At 33.5% G+C, this 9,400-nt stretch overlaps 1 pseudogene; it reads left to right on the top strand.

The window, feature by feature from the left end:
- Window positions 1-749: 749 nt before the first annotated feature.
- On the top strand, window positions 750-1,153 carry LOC141522506 (retinol-binding protein 1 pseudogene; annotated as a pseudogene).
- Window positions 1,154-9,400: the final 8,247 nt, after the last annotated feature.

Here is a 9,400-nt window from a genome sequence, read left to right as displayed (position 1 = left end):
TAGAGATAGATTATCATAGGTTTTCATTTAATTTTAAAATTTTAATTTAAAAAATATAACATCATTGTTTCCTCTAACACTTCTTCCCTCCCAAAGAGATATCCCATATTATTACAAATAGTATTTTTCAATGTAAGAATTAAAAAGAAAGTCAGCACATTTTATGAAGTTTTAAAATGGGTGGTACAAAATACTTGAGGACCTTTACCCCTTTGTATATCCAAAATAGAAGGAATAGGAGCTTCTTTTCATATCACTTCTTTCTTACCATTCATTTTCTTTATTATTTTGCAACATTCAATTTGTATGTGTGGGTGTGGGAGGTGTTATTCCTTCTGATTACATTGTAGTTTTTTTTAACTCTATTTACTTCATTCTACATCATTTCATGTAAATCTTTTTGTGTTTCTCTATATTTATCATATTCACTGTTTCTTAAGCAGAGTAAAATTCCATTACATTCATGTACCAAATTTTGTTTAATGGTTCCCGAAATTGGTGAAAAATGTTTCTATTTTTTTCCCCAGTTTTTTTGTCATTACAAAAATGCTATTATAAATATTTTGGGGATTAAATGGTAGCACTTGAAGGGTAATCGGATTAGAGGGACTTGCCACCCAAGTCCAGGCCCTTGGAGTGCTGATAAAATCCAGGCTGAGCCCAGTCCCGCCTGCCACATCCCAGAGAGTCTAGGCAGTGGGAGCAGACCCTTTCTGATCTGAGGCATCTGCACTTTGCTGATACCTGAAATGCCTGCCGATTTCAAGGGTTACTGGAAAATGCTGAGCAATGAGAACATTGAGGAGTATCTGAAAGCCCTGGATGTCAATGAGGCTGTTAGAAAAATTGCCAGCTTACTTAAACCGGACAAAGAGATCGTCCAGAATGGCGACCATCTGATCGTCCGGACTCTGCACACTTTCAGGAACTATATCATGTAATTCCACAAAGGGCAGGAGAGGAAGATCTGTCGAGCGTGGACGACCACAAATGTATGACCAAGGTAAGCTGGGAAGGTGACAAACTAAAGTGTGTGCAAAAGGGTGAGAAGGAAGGCCGAGGGTGGACACAGTGGATTGAAGGCAATGAGCTGCATCTGGAAATGAGGGTACACGGTGGCATATGCAAACAAGTCTTCAAGAAAGTACAGTGACCTTGGCATCTGAAGAAGCATTGAAATGTCCGTCTTACCCCATTACTTCCTGCTATTAAAGGGCCGGGAATGCCTGACCACCTAGAGAACATAAATGACCCAGTCATCAGAGTCTAATCCCTCACTTTTTTCATATTTTCTTTATTAAAAAAGAAATTGTCACAAATAAACATTATCACTGCCAGACAAAAATAAATAAATAAATATTTTGGTCTGTGGTGGAATTTTATTTTTAATAGCCTACCTTGAGCCATAAACCTAATAATGAAATCTCTAGATCAAAGAGTAAGGACATTTTAGTAACTTTATTTGCCTAATTGCAAATTGCTTTCTCCAGGAAAAAAATACTCTAATAAAGTATACATATATATATGTATGTATATATATATGTATATATACATATATGTATGTGTATACATACACATATATGTATGATTCTGTAACTATTCCCATCTTTTGTCATTTTCGCCAAATAGCTGAGTATGAGGTAAAAGTTCAAAATAAATTGAATTTTTTTAAAAATTTTTATTCTCTTAATGAGTTGTAGCATTTAAAAAAAGTTCTTAGATTTCCCATTCTTTTGAGAACTTCTTGATCATAACATTTGGAGGTTCATAATTTAAGGAAATGTAGGTAGGAAGATAGGTAAGTAGATAGATAGAGAGATATGTCACACTCTCAAACTACAACAAAATAGAATTCAAAATAAACAAAAAAAAGTACAAGAAATCATTCTATAAAAGATTCCATGTTCTCCCAGGGATCACACAATATAAAAACCAAGGTTTTGCAGTGTCTCAAGATTTTGAAGAAATTAAACATCTATCCCAATAAATATAATGTAAATTGAGAAGTAAGAGCACAGTAGCAAATGGGTGAAAAGATATATTGGACACCAAGATGTTGTGAGGAGAAATTGACATGGATTGCCCCTCTGCTCCTACCTTATTCAATTCATTTTCTCCTAAGGAAATTATGTAACATTTGTATTTTTTTTCCCTATAGAAGACTGTCAAGTTTATTTGATGAAAGTTATCAGTATTACTACAATTTCTTATTTTTCTTCTCATTTTTATACTATGAATTTTTTTATTATTGAAGTCATATATCTATTTAAAATATCATAAAAAGCAGTGAATTAGACCTCAATTCTGTTATATGGCTTTCCAGTTTTCCATTGTTTATGGGAAGGTCATGAGGCATATCTCCAGGTTTAAGTGATAATTTCTGTTTCTGTTTCTGACTCCATTTCTATCAAAAACACCCCTCTGATAGTTTTGCCTTCTCTGGAATTAGTTACGCAGAATTAAAAGGTTTTCTTTCACCACATTGATGATCACTTTCTCATCATCAATTCTGTCTTACATTTATCTAAACACAGTAAAATTCTGTGGATATACCCTCACAGCAAAATTTGGCAAATCATATGATTCTAAGGAGAATAAATAAGACAACATGTGGCCTAGAGTAATGGCCTGTTCAAAGACTTTTCATGCCTAAGATAAACATTCATTGTTTCAAATAAACATTCGCATTCAACAAAAGTAGTGGCCCTTAGGTAAAATGACTATCAGCTGAAGACAACATGTACAGATTAGAGTGCTTCTCTAAGCATGAATAGTTTGGGGATTTTAGGGAAATTTTAATCAACACATGCTTGGCAATTTTGGAACAGAAAAGGAGTAGAGAGTTTTCAGAAATTTGCTGACCAACATAATATTTATTCATCTATAACAGATCTGGTACCACATGGTTTGCCAGTAGCATAATTCATTCATTTTTCAGAAGGAAAGAGTTATCTCTTCCAAAAATAAAGGGCATGCAAATTTTTGAAAAATGTGAGATTCTTAACTTAGATAGATAAAATTCAGTTTTAAACTTATTATAACAAACCAAAATATTTTTATGATGCCCTGAAGGCTATCTATGGAGAAAATAATCTATAATCTATAGATTAACTGCTTAATACTGAGACAATCACATTGATAAATGCTGAAGACACAATCCTGGGAATATGTGTGGAACACTTCCACAACATTCTCAACAAAGCATCGTCAATCAGTACTGAAATGACTGTACAACTCACTTACAAGTCAATCCTTCCCTCACCAAACTTTTAATTAAGAAAGAGTTTTGAATGCATTTTATCTCCACTCATATGTAAAAGCACCTGGTGCTGATGCGATTCCAACTGAGATTACTTACAAGACAGGGAGTCCACTGTTTGGAGAAAATCTGGCCACAATTTTCTAGTTATATGGCAAGAGAAGATTATTCTTCAAATATTCAAGAATGCCTCTTTTGTACATCTCTATTAAAAAAGGGAAATAACTTATCCTGTGATAATCATGGGGGGGGGCAGTGCACATGTATTTCTTTCATTGCCAAAAATAATTTTGCTTGTTGTCCTTAATAGACTGATCTTTCTTCTGGAAAATAGTCATCTACTTTACAGGCAGTGTGATTTCAAAAATTTTACAGGGAAGAGTTATCATGGTGTTTCCTGCTCAGCAACTCCAGGAAAAATGCCAGGAGCAGAGCAGAAGATCATTGATATTATTAATCATGAGGGACTATGGAAAATTACAGCAAAACTTTATTGCTTGGAGAAGTTCATCAGTATTCTATATCACTTCCATGAAGGTGTTTATATGGGTTCCAGATCATGGAAAAGATTCTTGCACATTCCTAGGCTTCAAAGGGGTGAATAAAGATTATATATTTGTTCCTGTACTTTCTGACAGGATGTTCATAGCTATGCTGTTGGGTGCTTTTATCAAAGCATCAAAATCAGTTTCCACACTGACAGCAAATTACTTAACTTGAAAAGGTTACAAGACAAGACTAAACATGAGGGAGAGTTGTTATGTGATCTTTTTTTTTTACAGAAAATTTTATTCTCAATTGACAGCAAGAAAACAGAGGTTCTCTACTAGGCAGTACTATGCCATCTATACATGAAAGCATTGATTATAATGAATGAAGAAATTTTGAATTCTGTAAATAAGTTTATTTATTCTTTACAGGGATGTAAATGCATTGTCATAATTTGCTCAATGTTTGGGAGGAAAAGAATGGAACAAAACAGATAGTAAATTGCTCAATAAGGTGAAAACCTACAGAGCCATTGTGTTGAACGCATTGCTACATGCCTATGGAACTTGGATAGGTCCCTAATACCATGCCAAGAAGCTGAAGTGCTTCAATTTGAATTCTCTTAGGAAGATTCTGAAGATAACCTGGCAATAAATAACCAGACAATAGGATTGTTTCTTGAACTAAACTGCAAAAAATTCAAATTCTGCTTCAGAGAACACAACTCTGACAGCCTGGCCTTTCTTTTATGAATGCCAGTGCTAAAAGACTATTTTACAGAGAGCTCACACAAGGCAAGCACTCCCATCCAGGTCAGAAGAACTAATATAATGACAATCACAAGATCTCTCTAAAAATTTTTGCAATTAATTGTAAGATATGAGATATTGGCTAAGGATCACTCAACATGGTATGCTTACATCAATGATTGTGCTTTGGGCTATAGGCAAGGAAGAATTGCGGTAGATCAAAAGAAAACTAAGATGCACACATTTATATGGACTATTTCTTACCAGTAGTAGAGCCCTTTGAGCTCATATTTGCCTTTTTAAAAAATAATCAGATTAACCAAAGTTTATTCAATTTTACTGGCATTTTTTCATAAAACCAACTCTTAGTTGTGTTTATGAGATCAATGGTTTTCTTCCTTTCAGTGTTATTAATCTCTCCCTTGATTTTTATAATTCCTAATTTGGTATTTAATTGGAGATGTTTAATTTGTTCTTTTTCTAGTTTTTTTAGTTGCATATCCAAAACATTGATCTCCTCTTTCTCTGTTTTATTCACATAAGCATTTAGAGATATAAAGTTTCCCATCAAAACTGCCTTGGACGTATACCATAAAATTTGGTATGATGTATCATTAATATCAATTACATATATATATATATATATATATATATATATATATATATATATATATATAAAATTATTGGTTATTTCTATTATTTGCTGTTTGATACACCCATTATTTAAGATAAAGTTCTTTAATTTCCAATTACTTTTTTGGTTTATCTTTCCATGACCCTTAATTATAGGTATTTTTATTGCAACATAGTCTGGGAAGTTTATATTCATTATTTCTATCTTTCTACATTTGATTAAAATGTTTTTGTGCCCTATTACATAGTCAATTTTAGGATAGATGCCATGTACTTCAAAGAAAAATGTATATTCTTTTCTATCCCCATTAAGTTTTCTCCAGAGATCCATCATATCTAAGTTGTCTAAGATTTCATTCACATTGTTAACTTCCTTTTTGTTTACTTTTTGTTAGATTTATTTAGTTCTGAGAGAGGGAGATTGAGGTTTCCATTATTAAAGTTTTGCTTTCTATGTCTCCTTGTAATTCACTCAGCTTTTCCTCTAGGAATTGAATGCTATACCACTAGGTATATACATGTTTAGTAATGATATAGCTTCATTACTAATGGTGCCTTTTAAGATGTAGTTTCCTTCTTTATCCCTTTTAATGACATTGATTTTCCTTTTACTTTGTCTACGATTTAAGATCACTACCCCAGAATTTTTATACTCCCACAGAGGCATAATATATTTTGCCACAACCTTTTACCACTATCCTGCGTGTAATTCTCTGCTTCAAACATGTTTCTTGTAAACAATATATTGTAGGATTCTGGTTTTTAATCCATTCTGCTATTTATGTTTTTTATTTTATGTTTTTGCAAGGCAAATGGGGTTAAGTAGTTTGCTCAAGGCCACACAGCTAGGTAATTATTAAGTGCATGAGGCCGGATTTGAACCCAAGTACTCCTGACTCCAAGACTGGTGCTTTATCCACTAAGCCATCTAGCCACCCAATCTATTTATGTTTTATGGGACAGATAATTCCTTTCACATTTACAGTTAAAATGACTAATTCTGTATTTCCCTCCATGCTATCTTTCTCCATTTATATTTATCTTTTTCCTTTTTCTCATATTCCTTCTCATCAAAATTTTACTACCTTTCCCCTTTGACTTTTAGTTAAAAATTTGACTTTGTTTATTTCTCACTTATACTTAGCTTCACTTTTATTAGTCCCTTTCTTCCTTTATCTTTTCCTTTCCTGGTCACCCCCTTCTCTGTAGATTAAGTTATATATTTAAACCCAAGTGAGAATGTATCTCATTCCTTCACTGGGCTAAATCAATCAATCAAATAGAATTTACTTAGGATTCATGTTCTCCCTTCTTTCCTTTTAAAATTATAAATCTTGTGCCTTCCCCTTGGTGTTATTTATTGTTCTAGTATTATTAATCAGGTATCATCAATCACAATTTGACTATTTGATTGCTTGATACACTCATATTGTTATCAAGATATCATCACAGATTGTTTACTTTATTGCTTCACAAGCAGAATTGACTCAAATTGCATCAATTAGATGTTTTCTATTATAAATTATTATTATTATTATTATAAAATTATTATAATCCTGATCCTTTTTTACCTTATTCCCCTTTTCAAGTATCTTTCAAGTACATTTCGCCTCAGGAGCCAACCTGTCATCCAAAGCCATATCATTTCCTGAACTATTTGTGCCCCTTCCCCCAGGCCTATTCTCTCTCCCATTTCCTCCCCACCCAGGGTACATTAACCTTTGTGGGTTTTTTTTAGGTTTTTGCAAGGCAAATGGGGTTAATTGGTGTGCCAGAGGCCACATAGCTAGGTAATTATTAAGAGTCTGAGACCAGATTTGAACCTAGGTACTCCTGACTCCAAGGCTGGTACTTTATCCACTACACCACCTAGCCACCCCTACATTAACCTTTGTTAAGTGAAGCACCAGTTAAGTGAAACCTTGATCTAATTAACCTTTAAGTCCTGGGAGGTTCTACAGGTCCCACCTGAGAACTTTACAAATGATTTTAAGTTACAGACACACTGACTCAGGTCCTCAAAGTTTATGATGCCCTCATCAGACAAGGTGCTAAGCACAGTAGGATTAAAGTGAGTCAAAGGATAATGAGATACTTAAGTTTAAAGTTAACACCCCAGTTTTTCTTCAGAGCTTTTTTGTCTCAAACATAGTGATATCATCTTTCACCTTGTTCAGTTGAGAAATAAGACCCAATTATACCCTTATCCTTTATCTCCAGGTTCTGATGTAATAGCGGTTGGTTCCCAACCCAGTCCTCTGTTTTACCCTGATGTACTTGTTTGGGGTTGGAATCCTTGCTATTGGCTTGCTATCTAGCTGCCAGGACCTCTCATGTTGTTAAGCTGTAGAGAGCTGAACTGCACTGTGGTTAAATGCACTCTGATGATACAGAATTAGTAATCTTAACTATAAATGTGAATTGGATGAACTGCCCCATACAAGGAAAGCAGATAGCCGAGTGGATTAAAAACCAGAATCTTACAATGTCTTGTTTCCAAGAAACACACTTGAAGCAGAGACACACAATGGATAAAGGTAAAACATAGTAGCAAAATATATTATGTCTTAGCAGAAGTAAAAAAAAAAAAATCTGTGGTAGTGATACTAATCTCATACAAAAGTAAAAGCAAAAATCAATCTCATTAAAAGAGATAAGGAAAGAAACTATGTCTTTTTAAAAGGTAACATTGGAAATGAAGCTGTACCATTACTAAATATGTGTGCACCTAGACATCAAAATTTTAATAATGGGAGACCTTAATCTCCCTCTCTTAGAACTAGATAAATCATTTTTTTTTTTGGTTAGGCAGTGGGATTAAGTGAATTTCCCAAGGTCATACAGCTAGGTACTTTTTTTAAGTGACTGAACCTGGATTTGAACTCAGGTTCTCCTGACTCCAGGGCCAGGGCACTGTCCACTGTGCCACCTAGCTGCCCTGTTTTTAACATTCACTTTTTTTTGTTTTAGAATTGGATAAATCCAACAACAAAATACACAATAAGGAAATTAAGAAGGTGAACAGAATCTTAGACAACTTAGGTATGATTGACATCTGGAGAAAACTTAGTGGTTATAGAAAAGAATATATCTTTTTCTTGACAGTACATGGCAACTTCACCAAAACTGGCCATGGAATAGAGCACAAAAACCTTAAAATCAAATGCAGAAAGGCAGAAACAAAAATTACACACATCTCAGAAAATGTTGCAATAAAAATTACATGCACTAAAGGGTCAGGGAAAGATAAGCCTAGAGCTCATTGGAAATTAAATAACTTTATCTTAAATAGTGGGTAGTTCAAACATCAAATAATGGAAACAATCAATAATTATATCCAAGAAAATGATATTAATGAGACATCATACTAAAATAAATGGGATATAGTCAAGGCAGTTTTGAGGGGAAATTTTTTTATCCCTAAATGCCCATATGAATAAAACAGAGAAAGAGATCAATGAATCAATTATGCAACTAAAAATGCTAGAAAAAGAACAAATTTAAAATCCCCAATTAAACATCAAATTAGAAATTCTGAAAATCTAGGGAGAGATTTATAAAATCGAAAACAAGAAAACCATTGATTTCAGAAGTAAAACTAAGAGATGATTTTATGAAAAAAGCAAATAAAATATACAAGCCTTTGATTTAATCTGATTTAAAAAAAAGAAGGTAACCAAATTACCAGATCAAAAATGAAAAGGGTGAACTAACCACCAATGGGGAGGAAATCAAAGAGATAATCAAAGCTACTTTGCCCATAAATTGGACAACTTGAGTGAAATGAATGAATGAATGAAAAATACAAACTTCCCAGGTTAGCAGAAGCAGAAATCAATTACTCAGATAACCTCATTTCAGAAAAAAAGTTGAAGATACCATCAATAACCTTCTTAGGAAAAAATCTCCTGGTCCAGATGGATTTACAAATGAATCCTACCAAACATTTAAAGAACTATTAGTTTCTGTTCTACATAAACCATTTGAAAAAATAGAAGAGGAAGGAGTTCTGCCAAATTCTTTTATGACTCCAATATAGTGACAATACCTAAACCAGGAAGAACCAAAACAGACAAAAATTATAAACTAATCTCCCTAATGAATATAGATGCAAAAATCTTAAATAAAGTTTTAGAAAAGAGACTACAGCAAGTTATTACCAGGATAATACACCATGATCAGGTTGGATTTATACCAGGCAGGCAGGGATGGTTCAACATTAGGAAAATACTCAACATAATTAACCATATCAATATTAAAACTAACAGAA

This window comes from Macrotis lagotis, chromosome 1 (assembly GCF_037893015.1).
Source record: "Macrotis lagotis isolate mMagLag1 chromosome 1, bilby.v1.9.chrom.fasta, whole genome shotgun sequence".
Taxonomy (NCBI): domain Eukaryota; kingdom Metazoa; phylum Chordata; class Mammalia; order Peramelemorphia; family Peramelidae; genus Macrotis; species Macrotis lagotis.
The sequence above is the reverse complement of the archived record's forward strand: the minus strand, read 5'-3'. Positions and strand labels throughout refer to the sequence as shown.